Source organism: Thalassophryne amazonica, chromosome 7 (assembly GCF_902500255.1).
Source record: "Thalassophryne amazonica chromosome 7, fThaAma1.1, whole genome shotgun sequence".
NCBI lineage: Eukaryota > Metazoa > Chordata > Actinopteri > Batrachoidiformes > Batrachoididae > Thalassophryne > Thalassophryne amazonica.
This window is the reverse complement of record NC_047109.1, coordinates 64048181-64072563: the sequence shown is the minus strand read 5'-3', so window position 1 is coordinate 64072563 and position 24383 is coordinate 64048181. Positions and strand designations below refer to the sequence as shown.

The following is a 24383-nucleotide window of genomic DNA, read 5'->3' as shown; positions in this document are numbered from 1 at the left end:
TAAATATTTAGATTCCGCTTCAGACACACCCTCATTTTACGACATGGAAGCCAGGAAGACGGCAAAGAAAAAGAACTCCACCAATCACGATGCATGCCAGTAGAGCGTCAAAAGCGGCCGTCGTATTAATTGTTTTGTAGTATAATCAAAAAAGTGTTACAGTGGTCCCTCGTTTATCGTGGGAGTTACAATCTAAAAATAGTCCGTAATACGCGAAACCGCGACGTAGTCAGCGTTATTTTTTTTACAATTATTATAGACGTTTTAAAGCTGTAAAGCCCCTGTAAAACCACTTTATACACTTTCTCAATCAGGCATTAACATTTTCTCACTTTTCTCTCGTGTGTAAACACTCTCAAAGTTCAAACCTTAGTAGAAAAATAAGACCAAACTGTTTTCAGGCCCAAACATTTGTTTGAGAAATAAAAATAGAACGTTTTCCTATAAATAATTATGATGACTTTTAGAACTAACGAATTTAATTTTAACGATCAACCTACGAGGTTGGACACATAAGAAATTATTAATAGTGACTGACCAGTATTTCACAGATCGCGCCTCTGCGTCCTGATGCCGCACCTTTTTCCACTCACACCTGGCTGCAGGTGTCTGTTTCCGAGTGACAGACACAGTTATGGGTAGTTGTTGGTGCTCTTTTTTCTTCTGGGCGAGAAGATTCTTATAAACAGACACGCAGAACACAGAACACTGTAAAAAAAAAAAAAAAGGCATGGCATGCAAACTTGGACTAAAAACTCCGAAACGACGAGGCCGCGAAAGGTGAACCGCGTTATAGCGAGGGACCACTGTATTCTCTTTTCACATGTCAATAATTCTTGACATGTGGATATTTGCTCGCTAAATTAATAAGACACGCCTAATTTTTCAGATTTGTTTATTCTTAAGATGTATTTCTTTATTTATTTTATTGTGACAAACGAATGGAGAAGACAAAACCTGATTGCAGCACTGGCGAAGGGAATGACAACACTACAGTTGTAATTATCAATTTCATTGTCTAAAACGATCACACCACATAAAGTTAAGCTCAGCGCTGCTCTGGCTCCAGGCTCTGGAGAAAAAGGCGAGCAGCGCTTTCTTTGCAGTCAGCGCTGTGGCCACGGATCGTGCTCGATAGACCAGCAATCCCGCAAAAGCGGGATTTGTATTGATTATTATGTAGTATAATCAGGAAAGTGTTATTTATGTAACATATGCATTGATTTGTATAATAGCACTGTTTATCAGGCCGATCATTTTCATTTTTATGTGGATTCCAGCGCTGGTTCATTTTGGCTGATAATTTACACCACCTCTCAACCTGGTGTATATTTTCAGCGCAGCGTACGCCAACGACCACATTGATAAATGCCAAGTGGCGCAGCCGTTTTGGCGTACACCCCATATACGCTCAAATATCGCCGTACGCACGTTGATACATGAGGCCCACAGTGAGGAAAATAAGTATTTGAACACCCTGTGGTTTGCACGTTCTCCCACTTAGAAATCATGGAGGGGTCTGAAATTTTCATGGTGCATGTCCACTGTGAGAGACATAATCTAAAAAAAAAATCCAGAAATCACAATGTATGATTTTTTTTTTTTTTTTTTTAATAATTTATTTGTATGTTACTGCTGCAAATAAGTATTTGAACCCCTACCAACCAGCAAGAATTCTGGCTCACACAGACCTGTTAATTTTTCTTTAAGAAGCCCTCTTATTGTGCACTCTTTACCTGTATTAATTGCACCTGTTTGAACTTATTACCTGTATAAAAGACACCTGTTCACACACTCAATCAATCACACCCCAACCGGTCCACCATAGCCAAGACCAAAGAGCTGTCTAAGGACACCAGGGCCAAAACTGTAGACCTGCACAAGGCTGGGATGGACTACAGGACAACAGGCAAGCAGCTTGGTAGAAGACAACAACTGTTATGATTATTTATTAGAAAGTGGAAGAAACACAAGATGACTGTCAGTCTCCCTCGGTCTGGGATTCCATGCAAGATCTCGCTTTGTGGGGTAAGGATGATTCTGAGAAAGCTCAGAACTACACAGGAGGACCTGGTCAATGACCTGAAGAGAGCTGGGACCACAGTCACAAAGATTACATTAGTAACACATGATGCTGTCATGGTTTAAAATCCTGCAGGGCAGCAAGGTCCCCCTGCTCAAGCCAGCACATGCCCAGGCCCGTTTGAAGTTCATCAGTGACCTTCTGGATGATCCAGAGGAGGCATGGGAGAAGGTCATGTGGTCAGATGAGACCAGAATAAAGCTTTTTGGAATCAACTCCACTTACCATTTTTAGAGGATGAGAACAACCCCAAGAAATCCATCCCAGCCGTGAAGCATGGGGGTGGAAACATCATACTCTGGGGGTGCTCTTCTGCAAAGGGGACAGGATGACTGCACCGTATTGAAGGGAGGATGGATGGGGTTATGTATTGTGAGATTTTGGCAAACAATCTCCTTCCCTCAGTAAGAGCATTGAAGGTGGGTCATGGCTAGGTCTTCCAGCATGACAATGACCCCAAATACAGAGCCAGGGCAACTAAGGAGGGGCTCCGTAAGAAGCATTTCAAGGTCCTGGAGTGGCCTGGCCAGTCTCCAGACCTGAACTCAATAGAAAATCTTTGGAGGGGGCTGAAACTCAAAACCTGAAAGATCTAGAGAAGATCTGTATGGAGGAATGGGCCAAAATCCCTGCTGCAGTGTGTGCAAACCTGGTGAAAAACTACAGGAAACGTTTGACCTCTGTAATTGCAAACAAAGGCTACTGTACCTAATATTAACATTGATTTTAACAGGTGTTCAAATACTTATTTGCAGCAGTAACATACAAATAAATTATTAAAAAATCATACATTGTGATTTCCAGGTTTTTTTGGGGGGGGTTTTTTTTTTTTTTAGTTTATGTCTCTCACAGTGGACATGCACCTAAGATGAAAATTTCAGACCCCTCCATGATTTCTAAGTGGGAGAACTTGCAAAATCACAGGGTGTTCAAATACTTATTTTTCTCACTGTATATATAGTGGCGATGCCTCCTGGTGTCCGTCAGTCTGTAGGAGACGGTGTTGTTGTTGTTGTTTTTTTTGTTGTTTGTTTTGCTTTTTTGTTTATTTTTGTTGTTTGGTTTTTTCACTTTTCCAATTTAATTTCAATTTATTTTATTTATATAGCACCAAATCACAACACAGTTGCCTCAAGGCACTTCACACAGCTAAGGTCTAACCTTACCAACCCCTAGAGCAAGCACACAGGTGATAGTGGTTAGGAAAAACTCCCTCTGATGATTTGAGGATGCAACCTCAAGCAGACCAGACTCAAAGGGGTGAACAACACCCTTAATGCCCATCCAGGCGAGACAAAAGGATCTGATGGTCCACTGTATCAAAGGCCGCTGTTAGGTCCAACAGGACCAAAACAACACAGTAACCAGAATCAGTAGCTACCAAATGTTGTTAAAAACCTGCAGCAGTGTCGACTCAGTACTGTGACAGGATTTAAAACCAGTCTGAAACAACTCCAGGGTGTCATGATTATTTAAAAAAGAACTCAACTGGCAGTATACAGTTTTCTCCAAAATTTTAGAGAGAAAAGGAAGTTTGGAAATTGGCCTAAAATTGGAAAGTTCAGAAGAATCTAAGAAAGATTTCTTAATAAGTGGGGTCACCACTTCATTCTTGAAACTGCCATGCACTATACCATTAACCAAACTCCCATTAATAATATGATAATATTATAATGGGATGGGATGATAATAATAATATGATACTGATAAACTTTATTGTTTTTGTGCAAATATTTGCTCATTTTGAAATGGATGCCTGCAACACTTCAAAAAAGCTGGGACAGTGGTATGTTTACCACTGTGTTACATCACCTTTCACATTTCTTTCTAATTGTTGAAGCTTTGAAGGTGGAATTATTTCCCATTTTTGCTTGATGTACAACTTTAGTTGTTCAACAGTCCTGGGTCTCCGTTGTCGTATTTTGTGCTTCATAATGTGCCACACATTTTCAGTGGGTGACAGGTCTGGACTGCAGTCAGGCCAGTCTAGTACCCGCACTCTTTTACTACGAAACCATGCTGTTGTCACACGTGCTGAATGTTGCGTGGCATTGTCTTGCTAAAATCAGCAGGGACATCTCTGAAAAAGATGTTGCTTGGATGGCAGCATGTGTTGCTCCAAAACATGGATGTCCCTTTCAGCATTGATGTTTTTTGAAACATGTTGCAGGCATCCATTTCAAAATGAGCAAATATTTGCACAAAAACAAAGTTTTATAGTTTGAACATTACATATCTTGTCTTTGTGGTGTATTCAATTGAATGCAGGTTGAAGAGGATTTGCAAATCATTGTATTCTGTTTTTATTTACATTTCAGACCATGTCCCAACTTCATTGGAACTTTATATATATATATAAATAGTATGTTTATGTGTGTGTATATGTAGTATGTGTGTTAGGGACAGATATCCTTATTTGCTGAGGAGAGCATGTGAAAGTTGGTCAAAAAGGCTGTGGTTGTCATTAGTTTGTTTTTGCCAGGTCTTACAGGATATACAAAAGTATTTTTACAGGCATGATCCAGAAACTATGTTGTCACAATGTACGAAAATGGAAGTTAAAGATAGTTGGACACAGCCAAAAGCTTATGTCCCTGGGCCAATCACGACATGGTCTTCATTAGATTTACATTTTGTTTTTGTTTTTTTTTTGCCTTTTGTTTTTCTTCATTACCCCACCACTGTTGAAATCGTTGTGTATTTAATTCTATGCTGACAGTCTGAGTTGGACCCACGTTTTCCCCTATGCTGGTAACAGTGAAAATGTGGATTTGTGGGTGATTGAGTTAATCCATCCCAGCCATCATGTGTAGACATTAACCCTACAATAAATGCTGTCATCTTGTAACTCACCAAACTAAAAAAGAGCACATAATGAGAATGAACTGATTAGTTTATGCTAGAGTTTGATGCACCAAATCAATCTCAAAAGCAGTTTTGTTGGGGGAGAGTAACATCCCATTAGCGTGTCTGCCACCTGCTGGATTGGGATTCTTTTACTTCTCTCTATATTTCTTGGTTCTCCTCATTAGCGTTTTCTGCCTTGGGCACCTGAATTTTTTTCTTTTTGAATCATCACTCCTCAGATGCACACCTATAATTTTAGTGGATCACAATGTTCTGCATGCTGTCCTGCATCGTGTCACAACAGCAGGTTGAGTTCATTTAATCATATTTTCAACTTGTAAGCGACCTTTGAGGTGTGCAGTATGTTTATTGTCAGCACAGCACCCATGTACATCATGATACATAGTATATTGGAATTTGTGTCTTATCCCAGCCCTACAAATGATGAATCTCATTTTTACATCCGCCATAGATGTAATAAAATCCTTGGCATTTATTTATTTATTTGTCTGTCTGTTAGCAGGATTACGTCAAAACTACTGTAAGGGTTTTGACAAAATTTTCACCACAGATAGAAATGAGACAATGAAGACTCCATTAAATTTTGGAGATGATCTGGATCCAGATTCTGGATCAAGATTTCACTTTTCACTATTTCACTATTTGGACTTTTAAGGATTATGTCAAAACTACTTCACAGATTCTCACCAAATTTGCACCACATATAGATATTAGGCCACGGAAGACTCCACTGAATTTTTAGGTGATCCGGATCGGGATGCTGGAACAAGATTTCACTTTATATAGGCTTTTAAGGATTACGTCAAAACTGCTTCACGGATTCTCACCAAATTTGCACCACAAGTAGATATTCAGTCATGGAAAACTCCACTGAATTGTTGAGATGATCCAAATCCGGATTTCAGTTTGTACGCTTCACTTTGACGGATTTTAAGAATTCTATCAAAACTACTTAATGGATGTTCACCAAATTTTCACCACACATTGGTGTTAAACCTTGGAAGACACCATTAAATTTTAGAGGTGATCTGGATCCAGAGCCGGATTCTGGATCAGGATTTAAATTTGTGGACTTTTAAGAGTTACTTCAAAACTGTTTCACGGATATGACATCATGATGTAAAACCAAGATGAGGAAGACATGATTTTGTTTCAGCTTGTGAATTAAATATCATATTGCAACATCTTGATCAGTTGAACCATTCTGGATCAGTATGCAATTATTGCATGTTGTTGTGCAATCCAGATCCAGGTATTGCCCGGGTCACGGTGTGAATCACATATGTTATTTTGAGTCCTCGTCGACCCTTGGTGGACGTCAGAAATCTCAAATTGCTTTTGTTAAATACTGCAGTCCGTACATGTGCTAGTTGTATGTTGTCACAATATATAAGACAAAGAACTACTTGATGGCCATTTAGTACAATTTTTTAAATGCTGCTACAACATGAGTTATGATTTATTTATTATTACTTCCTCCTGTATCAACACACACTGAAATGTTTAGTGTATTTGAGTTGATGCTGAGCTCACATTCGTGCCTGTCCATCCTCCTTCAAAACAATGTTGAATGTGAAGCAGAGAAACAATCAGTGTCCAAAACACATGAAAGACTGAAGCTGGCATAGTGTTTAATGACTGCCAAAAAAAATACACAAGGAACGTTAACCACAACAAGACCTGTTCAGCGTGCAAGTACCTCATGAGTCTGTAATGAATGACAGTGAATTGATTCAAGAATATTTGTGTGCGAGGCCCAAAGGCACAGCCGGGGGGCGGGATTTTAGGATTAGATCCTGTCTGCAATATTCCACTAATTGTGAGGCTTTTTGGGGTTTTGAACCAAATGTGTATTATTTTCACATTTTCTTTTTTTTACGACTTTGAAATACTTGAGGCTAAATTAAATGAACAAACTAAACTGAAATGCTTAAAAATACAAATTCTACAGTTGTTTGAGAAATGTTCAGACTGCTTTCAAAAACTGTGCTTCAGGAAAATATTCAGTGTTTGGAAAGACTCGGAACACCAAAATGTGCAACAATGCACCATAGAATCAATCACAGGTGGGGATTCTGTGCAGGAATTAATACTGTACCAAAACACTTGAAAAACTGAATGAGATGATCACTTTTCTGAAGCAGTGGTTCTTTTGAATGTGTGTGTGTGTGTGTGTGTGTGTGTGTGTGTGTGTGTGTGTGTGTGTGTGTGTGTGGTTATATATATATGTGTGTGTGTGTGTGTGGTGTGTGTGTGTGTGTCTTCAGTACACCTTGATTTATAACCGGGGTGCACATAACTGGTACTCATTGTGCTTGTGTGTGCTAAACATCATTGATGCACAGCAGGGAAACACTTTTGCGACAATGTATCATTGCTTTCCTCTAATGAAAGGCTTCCCTTGTGTTTTCTGCTGTGCATCATTTATTTTAGCATGAGCAAGCACCATGAGTACCAGTTATGCGCATGCCTGTTTATAACTAAATCTGAATAGTATCCATTTTTTTAATACAGATTGACACAATTCACTTGTTGTGCTTTTTTAATTTTTTATTTGTTTTTTAAGATGTTGATACAAATACACAAATCCATGCTCCTGTTGTTATAGTATGAGGTAAGATGCTATGAAACGTAATTCAGATGTTTAAACAGATTTTTATAACATGCATGTGAAAATTGTCAGATTCTTTGACAGTAGTGTGTGTGTGTGTGTGTGTGTGTGTGTGTGTGTGTGTGTGTGTGTGTGTGTGTGTGTGTGTGTGTGTGTGTGTGTGTGTGTGTGTGTGTGTGTGTGTGTGTGTGTGTGTGTGTGAGTGAGTGAGTGAGTGAGAGCTCTTCTGATCTACAAGTCCAGATGTGTCGCCCAATTGACCATAAAATTGGCGTGCCTTTCTGGTTCTGATTACTGAACTGTAGATGGTGGCTGACCTCTCATTATGGGTCCTGCCTCCCTCTCACACTGCCTTACTGTCATTTTTTTTTAACCCCCTCCCCACCCCTACTGGTCCTTTGCCTTTTCAGTCAATCTGAAGCTAAACAGCACTTCTGGAACCAATTAGTGCCGTCTGCTCTGTTTGATGACATTCACACGTGAGTGCTGAATTGTTGCTTTTATCGTCCTTTGACTTGGCATCTGTGCCGCTCAGGTGTTTAGGACACACCTGAAGGCTTTTTCACTGGTTTTTCTTCCCACTTTTTCTCACCATAAAACTGATAAATTATTGGATTTTTTTTATTTTTTTAACTGCATGTCCAATCAGCTTCAGAGCAGAAAATGTTGATGTATGCGACAGCGGCACATTGTGTGGCTGCGTCACTTTGAAACAAACAGCCAATTTTCTAAGCAAATCATTAGGCTTCATTTCATGCCACAGTGCATCAGTTTGAGCTGAATAAATGTCTTGCAGGTGTGCATCACTGAAAATGTAGCTTTCTAGAAATAGTTTGTGACATGTTTGCTGCCCTCTGCTCGGTGTTAAAGTAAAAAGAAAAGAGTTGGGGGAAATCCCCTCACATTATGTACTTTAATGATATATGGTTCTGATGCAGGAGGTGAACGGCCAGCTCTTTGTGCAGGAGAAGTGCGTTTTGAAGTTGAGCCAATCAATTAAGTCACTTGAAATGGAGGCGCGGGACTTGATGCTTAATTGTGTTCAGGCTCATGCAACTGCATGGGTTTTGAACGGGTGGTGGCCTAAAAAAATTACAAAGACTGGGTTGGATTGTGGTCCGTCAAACCCAGTGGTGTGATATACTGCACTCTTAAAGCTCACACTGGTATTTATAGAGGCTCTGGAGATTTCCCTTGTAAAGCTGCAGGCTTGACCCGTAAACCATGGCTGCCTCTCACTCCCAGCTGCCCACTTCTCCACCCAAACCCACGTCTGTGTGGCTCACATGAAGGCCTCCCTGGTACAAGTGATTTGATTTGGTAACAGTGTGAAATTAATCCACAATGGAGAAACATGGTGAGGGCTGTAAAGGTAGTGTCTGCATGGAGGCTTTGAATTAGGAGGTGATGCTGTTGATGGATATCTGTGCCATCTTAGAGGTGTCTTGTATGATGCCCACAAATACAATTGGTTCCAATATTTCAGTAAGCATGCTGGGGTACGTTCACTGTAGGAATTACAGCAAAGTTTGTGGTCTGTCATTTTTTAAGGCAGCTAACACAACTATACAACCTAACATAATGGTAAATTGCCATTTGACAGAGGATGAGAAGGAGGGGAACAGTAGTAGCCAGTAAACCAGTAGTAATCAGTATGTCTGGTATTTATATTTACAACCCAATTCCAGTGAAGTTGGGATGTTGTCTAAAATGTAATTAAAAACAGAATACAATGATTTGCAAATCCTCTTCAACCTATATTTCAATTGAATACACCACAAAGACAAGATATTTAATGTTAAAACTGATAAACTTTATTGTTTTTGTGCAAATATTTGCTCATTTTGAATGGATGCCTGGAACACGTTTCAAAAAAGCTGGGACAGCGGTATGTTTACCACTGTGGTACATCACCTTTCCTTCTAACAACACTCAATAAGCATTTGGGAACTGAGGACACTCGTTGATGCTTTATAGGTGGAATTTTTTCCCATTCTTGTATGATGTATGACTTTAGTTGTTCAAACACTGCCGGGGTCTCCGTTGTTGTATTTTGTGCTTCATAATGTGGCCACGCATTTTCAGTGGGCGACAGGTCTGGACTGCAGTCAGGCCAGTCTAGTACCAGCACTCTTTACTACGAAGCCACTCTGTGTAACACGTGCAGCAGAATGTGGCTTGCATTGGTCTTGCTGAACTAAGCAGGACGTCCCTGAAAAGACTTGGCTTGGATGCAGCAGTGTGTGCTCCAAAACCTGGATGTACCTTTCAGCATTGATGGTGCCAATCACAGATGGTAAGTTGTCCATGTCGTGGGCACTAACACACCCCCATTCCATCACAGATGCTGCTTTTGAACTTTGCGCTGGTAACGGTCTGGATGGTCCTTTTCCTTTTTGTCTGGAAGACACGACGTCCATGATTTCCAAAAACAATTTGAAATGTGGTCTCATGAACCACAGCAACTATTCCACTTTGTGTCTGTCCATTCAAATGAGGCTCGGCCCGAGAAGGCGGTGGCATTACTGGATGTTGTTTGAGTATGGCTTTTGCTTTGCATGGTAGAGTTTTCACTTGCACTTGTAGGATGCAGCGTCGAACTGTGTTAACTGACAGTGGTTTTTTGAAGTGCTCCTGAGCCCACGCAGTAGATCCTTTACACAATGATGTCGGTTTTTAATGCAGTACCGCTATAGAGATCGAAGGTTACGGCATTCGTGTTGGTTTTTGGCCTTGCTGCTTACGTGTAGAAAGTTCTTCACATTTTCTGATTATATTATGGACTGTAGATGATGGAATCCCTAAATTCCTTGCAATTGAATGGTGAGAAACAGTGTTCTTTAAAACTGTTGGACTATTTTTTTCATGCAGTTGTTCACAAAGTGGTGATCCTCGCCCCATCTGTGCTTTGACCGCTGAGACTTTTGGGGGATGCTCCTTTACCCAATCATGACTGCCTCAGCTCCCAAACACTTACTGAGTGTTCTTAGAAGGAAAGGTGATGTACCTTTCAGCATTGATTTTTTTTTTTTTTTTTTTTTTTTGAAACATGTTGCAGGCATCCATTTCAAAATGAGCAAATATTTGCACAAAAAACATAGTTTAACAGTGTTGAACAATTAAATATCTTGTCTTTGTGGTGTATCAATTGAATATAGGTTGAAGAGGATTTGCAAATCATTGTATCTGTTTTTATTTACATTTACACAACATCCTAACATCATTAGAATTGGGTTGTATAGCTGCAAATTGTGTTTTTTTTTTTTTTTCACTTTTGGTGTTGTGTGTGCTTCTTACCCTGTGTACTGCTGTACAGTGCTGCTGGACCTCGGTTTCACTGAGGGAGTATTCCCAAGGGATTAATAAAATTCTGTCTAATCTAATTTGTAAAACATACGTAAGTATGTGGGGTCCAATGGTTGTTTCTTGATTCCTTCCCCCCTTATTTTTTTTATTTTATTTTATTTTTGTAATGCACATGTGTTGCATATCAAATTAAGGAACAATCTAAGCTGTTATGTGGGTGAAGTGCTTTGTGCTGTAAAAAGGTTCACCTAAGGCTTTGGATCACAAAGGTGGTCTAATATAAAGTAAATTGTAGATCAGTTAAAAAATAAATGTCCAAAATAAAAATATGTAATTGTTCATATTGAAAAAGCTGCCAGCTACTGTATATTACCAAATTCTGAGTGATTTTACTCTTCTGTGTTTTATCTTTTTATTGTGCTTTTGTTGCTTTAATGTTGATTTTAGATTAATTGTGTTGTTGTGAATTGTGTGACGTGCCTTGGGGGCGACTTTGTCGTGAGGTTGGCGCTATTAAATTAATAAATTGAAATTGAAAATTGATTTAGATAAAGTGACACTAAAGACTATTATTTATGTAACACCAAATTACAACATACAGCAGTTGCCCCAAGGTGCTCACTGTGGTAAGGTTCTAAACATATCAACCCCCCTGAGCAGCATGTAGGCGAGAGTGTGTCAGTTTAGATTTTTGTGAGTTTTTGAAGAATTTCAGAGCCTTGATGGTCCCCTTCAGTATATTTTGATTTTGCTGAAATTTATGCTGTAGTAATTTCTTTGCAGTGTAGCAAAATAAACCTAGGGACAAGGTGATCTCAAAAACATTTTGAAAAAACGGGGAAAATGAAGCACTAATTCCCTGCAGTAAACCAACAGAGTAACGTAGGATATACTAATGTAGTTGCCAGCACTTGTCCTTGCTTCACTAAGAGACACAGAATTTAGATATAAGCAGTTCTGAGAATCGTCAGGGTTTTTCCTGGGTTCTGGATTTTAAAAATGTTATTTATATATTTTTTGGGACATTGTGGTCAAAGTATTCCTGACTTTTTTCAAGCATCAGCTTGGCTGCAAAGTAAAGGTTAAAAATGCATCTAATTTTGCCTAAACCCAGGAACTCCTACAGTCAGGCTCCAGACCCCCAGTCAACTTTTAGGAGTTTTTTCCTGGATTCTCATGCCCATTCTAATGCCTATCCTTGTACAGGATACAGTGAGAGGGACTAGATAATAAGATCCCAACCATGTGAGGACATTAGCAGAAATCCCAAAGTAGTTCTTGGGCCTTCCATTAATATTCATTAATCCACCTTGTCAGATGCAGCACTGGGATCTAACAATAGTAGCACTATGGCGGTATTAGTCCATTGCAAGCAGAAGTTCATTCACCACTGTAGTAAGTGTCGTGTCTGTGGAGTGGTGCTGACTGCAACAGCTCAGAGGTTATTCACAGTAAGATAGTCCAAGCTGCTGTAAACCAGTTTTTTCAAGCATTTTGGAGCAAAAGGACAGATTTTGTATCTGTCTATAATTTTTTAATAATCCCAGATCCAGAGTTAGGTTAATGTAATTAGGATGGGTGAAATGCAAAGGACAAATTTTGTTGTATGTATATACAATGGCAATAAAGGCTTCTTCTTCTTGCTTCTCTAGCAAAGTGCTGGGGCATGCCCCAGATCCATTTGGCATTTGCTGTTAAAAAGGGCTGTAGTCCTTCACTATATATGTGGTTTTTTTATGGAAATATGGATCTTTCAGAGTAGTAGTGTCCATTTTTTGCATGTTCCATATTTTATTGTACTGTAAATTGTTTCATGCAGTGTGACACTCACAATGATTTGGGGCTTGGTGTTGACTGTATTGCTTTTTATATACAAAGTTCCCTGCTCCACCAGTGTCTCTTTAGCTCAGGCCAGGTCAAAGCAGGCCGTGAGGAAATGAATCCTTTACTTCAAGCCAAAGTTGTACATCTTCAGTCACATTGATGACATTCAGGGAGTGACATGGTGATTAATGCTTATGCCTATTATCATATGTCCTCCTCCTCTCTTAGAAACTGTGTTCCAATGGAAAATTGGTACACTTTATACAAGAATTTTTAATCTTGACTTTGCTTTTCTATTATAATAAGGCCAAGATGTTTCCTTCTGGTGAATTAGTTCAAAAGCGGTGCTCACATAAGCAACCAGAAGCAATCTAAAGTACATCATTCAGTTAAGTCCATAATTGAAACCTAATTTGCTTTCAAATACTTTTGAACTTTTCCATCATTTCATCTGTGCTGATGGTCTTTCCTGGTCTCAAGGGAAACTCTCTTTCCTGTCAAGCCTTCAATGGAAGATAAATGTTCAGTGGCCAGAAGAACAGGTCAGAAAAAATATTATGAAGTTCAAACACAAAGGCCCCAAGTCATTAAAGAGTTACTTTCTACAACAATCAGTAGACTGTGTGCTGCAAAAGGGCAGTTCAACACCCCTTTCCTATTGTTTCAGCTACGCCAATGTTAGTCATGAGCAGGCAGATAAGATGAATGAGGTTGAGAGGTCACAGTTAGTCCAAGATCCACCTGCCACAGGTTAGTGGTTTTGTGCCCTTCTCTTGTGCAGGAATGTGAGTGGTAGCAAGAAGTAGCGCTGAGGTTACAGATGGTTGGCTCGATGGAATTTCTGCAAGCATGACATCATCTGAGAGCTAGCAGCAATGAAAAGTCAGGGAAATCTTCTCCCTGGGACAAAGTCGAGGGATTTGAAAGAAGTGATGGTTAGGACTGTTCCTGGAGGTAAACAGCAGGGTGGTCGACTGTGTACAGTGTGAAATATTATCACTGTGCAGGGGATCATGCCCGTCAAAGACTAACCGCTTGGTTTATGTTGTCAAAAGTCTTGCCAGGTAACACTGTGGAAATGTAACAGCAATGGCACCTTTGGGAATTTTGTAGCTGTATTTAGTTTGGCTTTTGTAGAACTCATTTCTGTTGCCAAGGTTGGCTTTCTTTTGAATTTGTGTTCCTATTTGTGCTTTAATTCATGGGTTTAAAAAAGAAACATGTCTCTGTCTTATAATATTGCTTCAGGGCCAACATATGAGTTCTTTTTGACTTTGAAAACAAACTGCTCTGGGATTTTTGTCCCTATGGCCTTATTTCTCCCCCTAAAAATGCACATAAAACCAGCTTCACAGAACTCTAAATTCCCACAATTCCCAAGATACATTAAAAGAAAAAGGAAAAAAAAAATGACTTGCATAATATTTATATAAATATAAAATCAAGGCTTTATTGTAAAATCTTACATTAGTGTTGAATCAGAGTTTTATATATCAATTTATTAACGTGTAGGAGTTTGGTTTGTTTTTTTGTTTTTTTTAAATCACATGCAGTCTTCGTCCATCCTACTATATCTGTACTGGCTAATAATACATCAAACTTGTGCGTCAGTTTCAGCAGAGTGCTGAAGTTGTTGCTTGCTGGTTTGTTTCTACTTACTGATAAATCACTGTTCCTTTCATATTTCAGCTCAAAAATTTCAAACATACTCCTCCACAGATTCAAAGCACTGTATCATGTACATTTACAATCATTGTCACTTTTGAGGGCTGTAATAAAATGTGTGAAAGTCTAATGGTAAATGGACTGCATTTATATAGCGCTTTTCCATCTGCATCAGACGCTCAAAGCACTTTACAATTATGCCTCACATTCACCCCGATGTCAGGGTGCTGCCATACAAGGCACTCACTACACACCGGGAGCAATAGGGGATTAAAGGCCTTGCCCAAGGGGCCTTAGTGATTTTCCAGTCAGGTGGGGATTTGAACCCATGATCTTCTGGACTCAAGCCCAACACCTTAACCACTAGACCATCACCTCCCCTAATGGATTGCTTATGGATCGACATTCTGATAAATGCACATAACTGAGGCCAGCATAGGCTTCCGTCGTCATTTTCCAAAACCAGTGATGTGAGGTGATATTTGCAAGAAGAAATCATTTTCCTTTGGAGTTTGAGATATTTCAGGAAATTCATTGTAGTGGTGGACTGCAAAGGTACATTGCGATGAGTGTGCAATAGAAAACCCGTTCATCGTAATCTTGTGTCGGTAATCTCAATCTGTCGGTATGTTTGACATCTTATTGTAGAATACATGACGTATGGGACATACAGAATTGAGAGTGGGGGAGAAATTGCATATGTAACATCACAGAACTGTGCTTTATAAGAAATTAAATTTAATGATTAAATATTCACAGTATCAGTCATTCTGAATAATTCTTGTAACTGGAAGAAAGATGTGTTGTCACCTTCTGCCTTTTTCACTTGGGTTTGACATAGCAGATCAGTTATGGATCTGTGTATGGGTTTGGCACAGGTTTTGCACTGGATGCCCTTCCTGCCGCAACTACTCGTTACATGGGGAATGACCATGTAGAATGGTGTGGGATTCTTTCTGTTCTGGTAGAACAAGTGTAGCGGCTGCACTCTGCGTTGTGCTGTTATGACTCCGCCCATTCGGTCCCCTCGGGGCGTGAACTCGCGATCCTCGGCATGGAAGTCGGACTCTCTAACCAGAAGGCTAAAACCCAGGGCTCTGGCCTTGTGACCAGAGAATCTTTTTGAGCTGTTGGGAGTGAGGTTTACTAACTACATCTGCACAGCGACACCTGCTGGCCTTCGTTACACAAGCACACTAACCACTTGGCCACCACACTGCATACAGGAACTGTTTAAATTAACAAAACACACCCGTATTGAATAACAGATGCACACAGTGAATAAGGAGTGCATAAGAATAGTTCAAAAGAAATAAAGTTGAATGGGTTCTGAGTGTGCAGGCCCGACACCTTTCATGTTCAACAGAGATTCACGAAAGTTGTTTTTGTGATTCAATAAAACCACAACATATGGTTCTCTGTGGCCTCGACATTTAATCAGTTCTGTCCCAACTTAAACTTTCTTTATCCAAGACAACCCTTCGACTATTTCAACCTTTCAAGGTAACCTAAGGTCAAAGTTCACATGGCCATTAAGAGGTGGCAGGTACAACTTTTAATATTAGTGTTTCATGCTAATCATAGATGTACAGTAACAGATTTTTATTAAAATCAGAATAGTTTGCTTTGGCAGACTCTTGATCATTGCCATGTCTTCTTGGAGACAGAGGGACCACCACTGAATCATTGCACCAAGTTTGGTCCAAATTGGATCAAACCTCTGCTATTTCAATCACTCACATGGACTCAAAAGACAGAAAATGATACCCCCACATGCACTACCACTGTGCACTAAGTGTAAAAATGTCTAAAATGGATTTACTGTCTGCTAGAGAATAAGAAATGCCTGTGAGAGGTAAATTCACTCATGTCCATGTGAAGTAATAAAATCAGACAGCCTACATGTCTTCTATCACCACGTGTGCTGCTCCATCTGTTCACAATGTCATGTTGTGATCACATTGAAGCTTCTTTAGGTCAGTGAAGAAGAGAAATTAGCACATTTAAATGTCTTCACAAACATTCTCCATCTCCTCACACCTGTTGTGCTGTTTTGTTTTGTTTTTGGCCACGTAGAAAATGTCATGAGCAGACAATGAAAGGAATTAAACAAAAGTAAATTCTAAACCATACAACTCAAAAACAGAACATTCATTTAGATGTTGTAGGTTAAGATACCCTGTTGATATCCACGTGATTAACAGCAGTGTGTTTAACCTCATTTTTACATTGTTGATTCATTATATGGCCTCTTAATTTCGAGACAAGGTGATGGCATTTATTGTGAGTCGTCACATGTCAACCCCCAAAACATGAATCAGCTGCAAGTCCTGAATTATCTACTGAAAAAAAAAACAACCTCCCGAAATGTGAACGCACATCTCGCAAAACGTGAATTTCTTCATGATTTGGTGTTTCGTATGTGTTTGGCTGAGGAATAAATAGTACAAAGCTACCATCTGTGGGATTATGACTGCGCACCTCTCATTTTCATTGCACCACAGGGCTTCGTGCCACCTTTCAACTCGCGCACATTACTGTTTGACAGGTGTACCACCCTAGTCACACTCCCCATCGGTTGTAGTGCCCCCCCCCCAAAAAAAAATATTCGTCCGGAGATCGGGTTTGCGATCAAGACTTCCTGAAGTAATTGATCCATAAACTACTTAAACTGAAAGAAAATATATACAGTGGGGTAAAAAAATATTTAGCCAGTCCCTGATTGTGCAGGTTCTCCTGCTTAGAAAGATGAGAGACGTCTGTAATTTTCAACATAGGTACAATTCAACTATGAGAGCCAAAACGAGGAAAAAAAATCCAGGAAATCACATTGTAGGATTTTTAAAGAATTTATTTGTAAATTATGGTGGAAAATAGGTATTTGGTCAGTAACAAAATTTCAAATCAATACTTTGTAACATAGCCTTTGTTGGCAATGACAGAGGTCAAATGTTTCCTGTAAGTCTTCACCAGGTTTGCACACACTGTAGCTGGTATTTTGGCCCATTCCTCCATGCAGATCTCCTCTAGAGCAGTGATGTTTTGGGGCTGTCGCTGGGCAACATGGACTTTCAACTCCCTCAACAAATTTTCTATGGGGTTGAGGTCTAGAGACTGGCTTGGCGACTCCAGGACCTTGAAATGCTTTTTACAAAGCCACACTTTGTTGCCTGAGCGGTGTGTTTGGGATCATTGTCATGCTGGAAGACCCAGCCACGTTGCATCTTCAATGCTGTCACTGATGGAAGGAGGTTTTGACTTAAAATCTCACAGTACATGGCCACATTCATTCTTCCCTTAACACGGCTCAGTCGTCCTGTCCTCTTTGCAGAAAAACAGCCGCAACGCATGATGTTTCCACCCCCATGCTTCACAGTAGATATGGTGTTCTTGGGATGCAACTCAGTATTCTTCGTCAAAACACGATGAGTTGAGTTTTTACCAAAATGTTCTATTTTGGCTTCATCTGACCACGTGATATTCTCCCAATCCTCTTCTGGATCATCCATATGCTCTCTGGCAAACTTCAGACGGGCCTGGACATGTACTGGCTTAAGCAGGGGGACACGCCTGGCACTGCAGGATTTGAGTCCCACTGTGCATAGTGTGTAGCCTTTGTTACTTTGGTCCCAGCTCTGTAGTTCTGGGATTTTTGTTCACCATTCTCATGATCATTTTGACCCCACGGGATGAGATCTTGTATGGAGCGCCAGATCGAGGGAAATTATCAATGGTCTTTTATGTTCTCCATTTTCTTACAATTGCTCCCACAGTTGATCTATATTTACATCTACAATTTTCTTCCTGGTGTACTTCGACAGCTCTTTGGTCTCTTTGTTTGTGGGTGACCAAATACTTATTTTCCACCATAATTTACAAATAAATTCTTTAAAAATCCTATAATGCGATTTTGTTTATTTATTTTTTTTTGTCATATTGTCTCTCATAATTGAAGCGTACCTATGTTCAAAATTACAGACCTCTCTCATCTTCCTAAGTAGGAGAACTTGCACAATCAGGGGCTGGCTAAATACATTTTGGCCCCCACTGTATCATGAATGATATTCACGTTTTGCAACTTGCGTTTTCCGAAACTTGCATTCACGTTTTGTGGGATATTTTATTCACGGTTTGCAGCAAAATTATTAACGGTTTGCAGATATTCATGGTTTGCATAAGTGTTTCATTAATCATTTGCGGATAATTCATGATTTTCAGCAGATTCACGTTTTGGAGTCAACATCACATTAACAAACTGGAAGGGATGGATTTTCACTCACTGTTTTTTATGGGGTATATGTTGAGCCTTTGCCATAGCTTAGGCCCCTTCACACATAGTACCAACAAATACAAATCAGGGCAAATCACGGCAAAACAGCTCGTATGAGTGCACCACGAAAAAATTGAGCTGACGTTGGGAGGGACACGAGGTCGGGCAGACGTGAACAATCCCACTGCGACGGTTTAGTGCAGGAGTGTGCACGAAAGCGTCGTGGCGGGAACACAGTCCAAGTAGCTGGAGCATGTGTAACCACATCACACAGCTGCTGTGGAAAAAAAAAACATGCCACCCATGGGATTTGAACCTGCAATTTACAAAAGCTTTGATTGCCAGCCAGAAATTTTACCACTGTGCCACCATCGCTGTCCTATAAAAGGTGCGTAAAATTCCTGAAATGAACAAGGAGATAAATGTATTTAAGAAAAACAATAAAATAAAACCACACACCATAAAAAAAAAAACACTGCATTGCATTGAATCCCTCTTATCGAGCAAACAATACAAGAATGAACCGTCTGTTGAAATGAAATGAAATGAATGAAATGACATGAATGAATGAAGCAGTTCGCTCTTATCATGTCCACATCTGCTGGCCTGGTGTGTCTAGCCAGCCCTGTCTTGTGGACGGTGCGCTGCAGGACAGACAGCGTGTCATCTTGTTTCATGTTGATAAATGCCTTTTTAGATTTGCATACTCAGTGACACACTTGTGACAGGAATACATAGACCTGGTGCAGGAGGCTTTCCTTCAAATTTAGTTGTCGGAAATAAAAATTGGAGGAAACCGTGACAGGATCCCTGATGCACTCTGGAGAGTCAGTTCCCTGAAGAATTCCACTGAAATAATTCATGGGGCCAGAATTTATACCTCAGGAGGTATGTGGCTCAGCCCAAGTAACAGCACTACCTGCTACATGCATGGCTCTGTGCAGCACATGTTGCCCAGTGTCTTTTTTACTCCAGTCAAGGAGGTAAAATTTTCACTTGTCTGTTAGCAGTATAACTCAAAGTGATGACTGGATTTCAATGGAATTTGGTGAACAGATAGATAATGATTCGTCTGTGTGATGAATCTGTGATGTGATTAAATTTGATTAAATTTTGGATGTGATCTTCAAAATATACTGTAACAGAGATTCAGTAAAATGTTTGCCACATAGCATGATTTAACTGAAAATGTTAGAGGATGCTGCTCAAATTTGGTGAGCAGGTGGATAATGTCCTAGAAAATGGGAGATTTTGTTTTGAATTTGATCCAGAATGCATTTTGGATCCAGAAGTGGTTAAAGCAACATGTGGCTTTTGCAGAGATATGTACTCTCAGTGCCTTTGTAGGTTTTTTGGTAGCAGAAGCTGTAGTTACAAATAAAGGTCCTGTCAGTTTTAAGGCATGTGTTAAAAACTGAATGATGGGGGTGTTGTCGGTCATTCTGAGTGCCCTTCTAGTATTTCTCCTTCAAAGGTCTGATTAGATACCACTAGTTGAGACATCACGATCAGCGGTCACTCCAAAATTTGTTTTTGTTAAATGGTAACTTGATCGCACAGTGGCAGTGGGTTTTCCCTTATGACCCTTGTACTGGGGTGTGTTTTGTTTCAGGTCTAATTGAACACATTAAAGAGGATCTCAGAGGTTTACTTTATTTTTTTGAGGTGTAATGAGGTAATGTCATATCTGTTGACATGACATTTGACCATTCAGCAGCCATGCTGACAATTCAAACTCCACATGCAAACCTTTATTTCGACGGTGTCGGACATCTTTGTTTTGCTAGACTTTTCCCATGCAGCAGCTAATGTGTATGTATTTTGTCTGGCTGTGTGTGGGTGCATGTGCACATGTGTGCACTCACTCTCTGGTGAGACATTATCCTGCTAACATATCCTTCCTGAGTCTATTCAAACAACCACAGCACAGACTAAATATGTGCTCATAATGAACGCAGGAATTCCAACCTGAAGGAGAGAGCAGCTCGTGCTGGGAGGTACAACAGTGTCAGACTGTGTACGTCCATCAGAATGTAATGTTTGTCTCTGATTGTCAGACTCTCCCCACATGAAGTTCACCTATATGTATATGTGTGTTTGTAGCTCATAGAAAACATGGGCAGTACAACAGTTCTCCAAAAAGGGAAACCAAAATATCTCTAGTGTCTTCTAGTGGCTTGTTGTTTTACTGGTAATTAATATTCTCCTCTGTGAAAGTGAGACACAAGTTAAAATAAAAATAAGTGCAAGTCCAGCCAAAGTTTGTAAAGGTGTTATGTGCCCTCTCCCCCCAGTCCATCCTTCTGATAGGTTTTTTAGTATCCGATCGATCGCTCTGCTGAGTAATAAATCTGTAGACCGAAGATGTGGCATCACTTAGGTGGCAGATCATTCAGGCTGCTGCAGCTCAGCAGGGCCATTTAGAAGGAACTTAGTTTCTCAAACTTTGGCTTTTGAAGTCTTCTTCTTTCAATTAAAAACATGCATTTAACAGCAAGGGCACAGTTTAGAACTAGAAATTGGGGGGGGCAAAGTGCGAGGCCCGCAGGGCCGAAGCCCATATGCCGGGGGTCAACGGTTTCTAGATAAGCTCAGATGTATTCTGAGCATCCAGAACAGTAATTTTAATGTTTTGAGAAGACCATAAAGTAGACACCATTTGACTTATGCAATTTGAAACTGTGGATATAAGTGCTTTATTCTGAGAATAGCCAGCATTGATTTTATTTACATCCTGGTGTAAATAAGGTATCACCACATGTGTGGAACTCGAAAAGAATGATAGATTGAGTTTTCATTAAAAAAACAACTGCAATGTGGTAAAATGATTTCATAAATATGAAAGAACAGGCTCTTAATTATTAACTATCGCATACTGTATTTTTTTTTTTTTCAAGATTTATTTTTGCATAAGTTTGAAAAAAACAACAGATTATAAGTTTAGGATAAATTACTTATCATGAATTTAATTTTTTAAGTGGCACTAATGACAACACACCATACCAACATTGTGATCTGTGTAATAAAAGTGAAACACCTTCACTTTAAAAACAGGTGAATTTAGAAGAATGTGTGGCATATATCCTCAGCAAAAATATAAATGCTGCACTTGTTTTTGTTCCCATTTTTTAAGCGTTGCCATAAAAGAACCTGTTTTTGTTTGATATTTTTGTTTGATGCAATCTTTGAGAGATGTATAGAGTAAAGGCGCTATCTATGTGTGCATACGGCACATGTAAGTGTATATGTGTGCACCGTATTCACAGTTTGGAAGCTTGTGGGTGTATGTACATTTAACTTCTTGTTTTATCTTTTTTTAGATGTTTATTTTCAAATGTTTTAAAGAGTTTTTTTTTTTGTTTTTTTTTGGTTTGCATTCAGGCATCTTTTAAAAACCACTGTATTCACATGCATAAAAATGTTTTATGTTTCTACCTATTGGACAGTTTGCAGTAAACTTTTGAGGCCAGCTCAGTTTTTTTTCCACTAAGAAAAAGCCATGAGAGGGGAAAAAAAAGAAAGTTGTCGTATGTTGTAAATTGGCCAGATTATATGAACTGTATAAAATACCGTGAAATTCAATACTGTTTATAAGCGTCCATGCCGCTGTATAGATGGATAAATATAATTTTTGTTTCATTTCCTCAAGGTGAACGTTGTTATGCAGTGGTAGAATTGCGTTGTTTCACATATTTTATTTTCTGTTTAATAACTGAGCTACTACACATTTCCCCTTGGGTTGAACTAAGTTGAACAAAACCTTGTGATTTCTCTGCTTATTTTTCAAAAAGGAAAACAAGTACAGTTCCCCCCTGTTTTATACCATGAATGAATTATTGGTTTAAAAACAGGTGGTATGAATGATTTTGTGATACAGTTCTGGTGGATTGCAGGTAGCCATATGGAGAGGGAGGTCTGGAAACATCCCATTACAAGTCATATATCACACTTCTGACAGCAGCCATTCTGCTTTGTTTCCATTTCAATCACATGTGCAGCTGCGTTAGAGCACCGTCACTCTGCCGTGTTAACCCACTGAAGGCTGAAACACCAGTGACAACAAACGAACCCTAGAGTGTTTGACAAATGTGCACGCCTTTGATGCTTTGTGTCAATCACAAACACATTCAGTTAGGTTAATAATTATTTGGGTGGTGATACAAGGTTTGTAATTTTGCTTCTGCACATCACCACAGTGGAGTTGAAATGACACGAACAAGTAGTGATTGAAGTGACTTTCTGCTTTAAAGGTGTTGTGAAGGCCATTTGAAACATGAATATAGCCTCCAACAACTATTTTCCATGTAAATATTTAGTGCCATCTTGGCATCCTATTTCAGAGACTGAAGCAACCCTCCATCTGTGTGGTGAGCTTCTCTGCTCCCAGTTTACACTCTCTGGGCACTTGTTCATGAAATGTATGTGTGTGCAAGTTTACTGCAGGTACAAACTAGGGAGACCAGTGGAGCCTCCGATCAACTGTGTCTTGATGGCCGTCAATCCACCGTCCCCCGAAATATTGGCATTTCACCACACTGGAGGGACTACAGCAGTCAGCCATCGAGCATGTAGATTCTGCACATGCGTAAACCCCCCCATGCTAGTCGACAGCACTAGTCTGTATGTCATTCACGAGGGAACCCATAAGTCATGGACCTCTAAATTCAGCTTAAAATAGCGTTAGCTCACAATTTCTACTGTACTCCGACTTGTTACTGACAGCTCTAAATAAGCATTTTTCTTTTGAAAAGACACGTAAAGAAAATATATGCCAACCTTTAAAAAGAAACTGGTTCAAAAGTATGCAGTTTGTGTATACACTGGACAAAGCCTGTGTGACTTCACCCACAGGTTTTTATAGAGACCTAGAACAGCCAATATGAAGCCTATATCTGGGCATCCCCATGTTGGCAGCAGTGGCAGTGCTGCATCATGATGAAACCATAACTGGATAAAGAAATAGATCGTGCGTGGCTCCGTTGTCTGACAAACGAAGCCTGAACATGCCTATATCATTGAGTTGCAACCAGCTAGCAGGCTAACCTCTGTTTGTGTTTATTGAATCATATTTGTGTGGTGGTTGTTACAACTGTTTGCTTTGGTGTGGGCATAAAAAGTTATGAGCAGCGTATTTTCTCAGTGATCATGCGTTAAAAGCAGGGTTTTGAACCAGAATTTTTTTCCCAACTGGTTCGTTCCAAACAAAAACAGTATTTTAACTTTTCCGGTTTTGGGTTCCACCGCAAAGGTGATGCTCCTGAACCAGTTAGAACAAAAAAAATATTGTTCCGAACTGGTTAATAATGTCTGTGCCAGCAGTGGGATGCTGAAAACAATATATGCCAGACCTGTATGTGGCACTGTAATACTCCCAAGAAAAACAGAGAAGACAGTACCATGTGCTGTAGCAAGCAGCAGAAGATACAACTTTTCAAAACTTGACACTGATTAAAATAAAACCTTTTAAGAGAACGGCACTGTGTTGTTCTCCACCTCCCACTGCTGTCCATTGATTGGCTCAACAGCTAAAACTCCAGTCCTCACACGACCATTCATACAGTTCGAGTGTTTAAGCCATCCACACACTGAGTAAATATAAAGTCCTAATCTGACCTGTTTTGTTTCAGTCAGATTCATCATCACAATCTGATAGGATGTTCTTGTTTTGGAAGACAACATCTGGGAAATACTTTCATTGCTTATGCTTTTACTTTAATTCCTTGTCATGCAAATTACTGAAGACGCGTAGAGTTCTT

The 24383-nt window shown here is 39.7% G+C and overlaps 1 protein-coding gene across 1 annotated transcript in view; it reads left to right on the top strand.

Moving 5' to 3' along the window:
* Window positions 1-24383, top strand: part of agmo (alkylglycerol monooxygenase) — a 164352-nt gene that overhangs the window by 129955 nt on the left and 10014 nt on the right.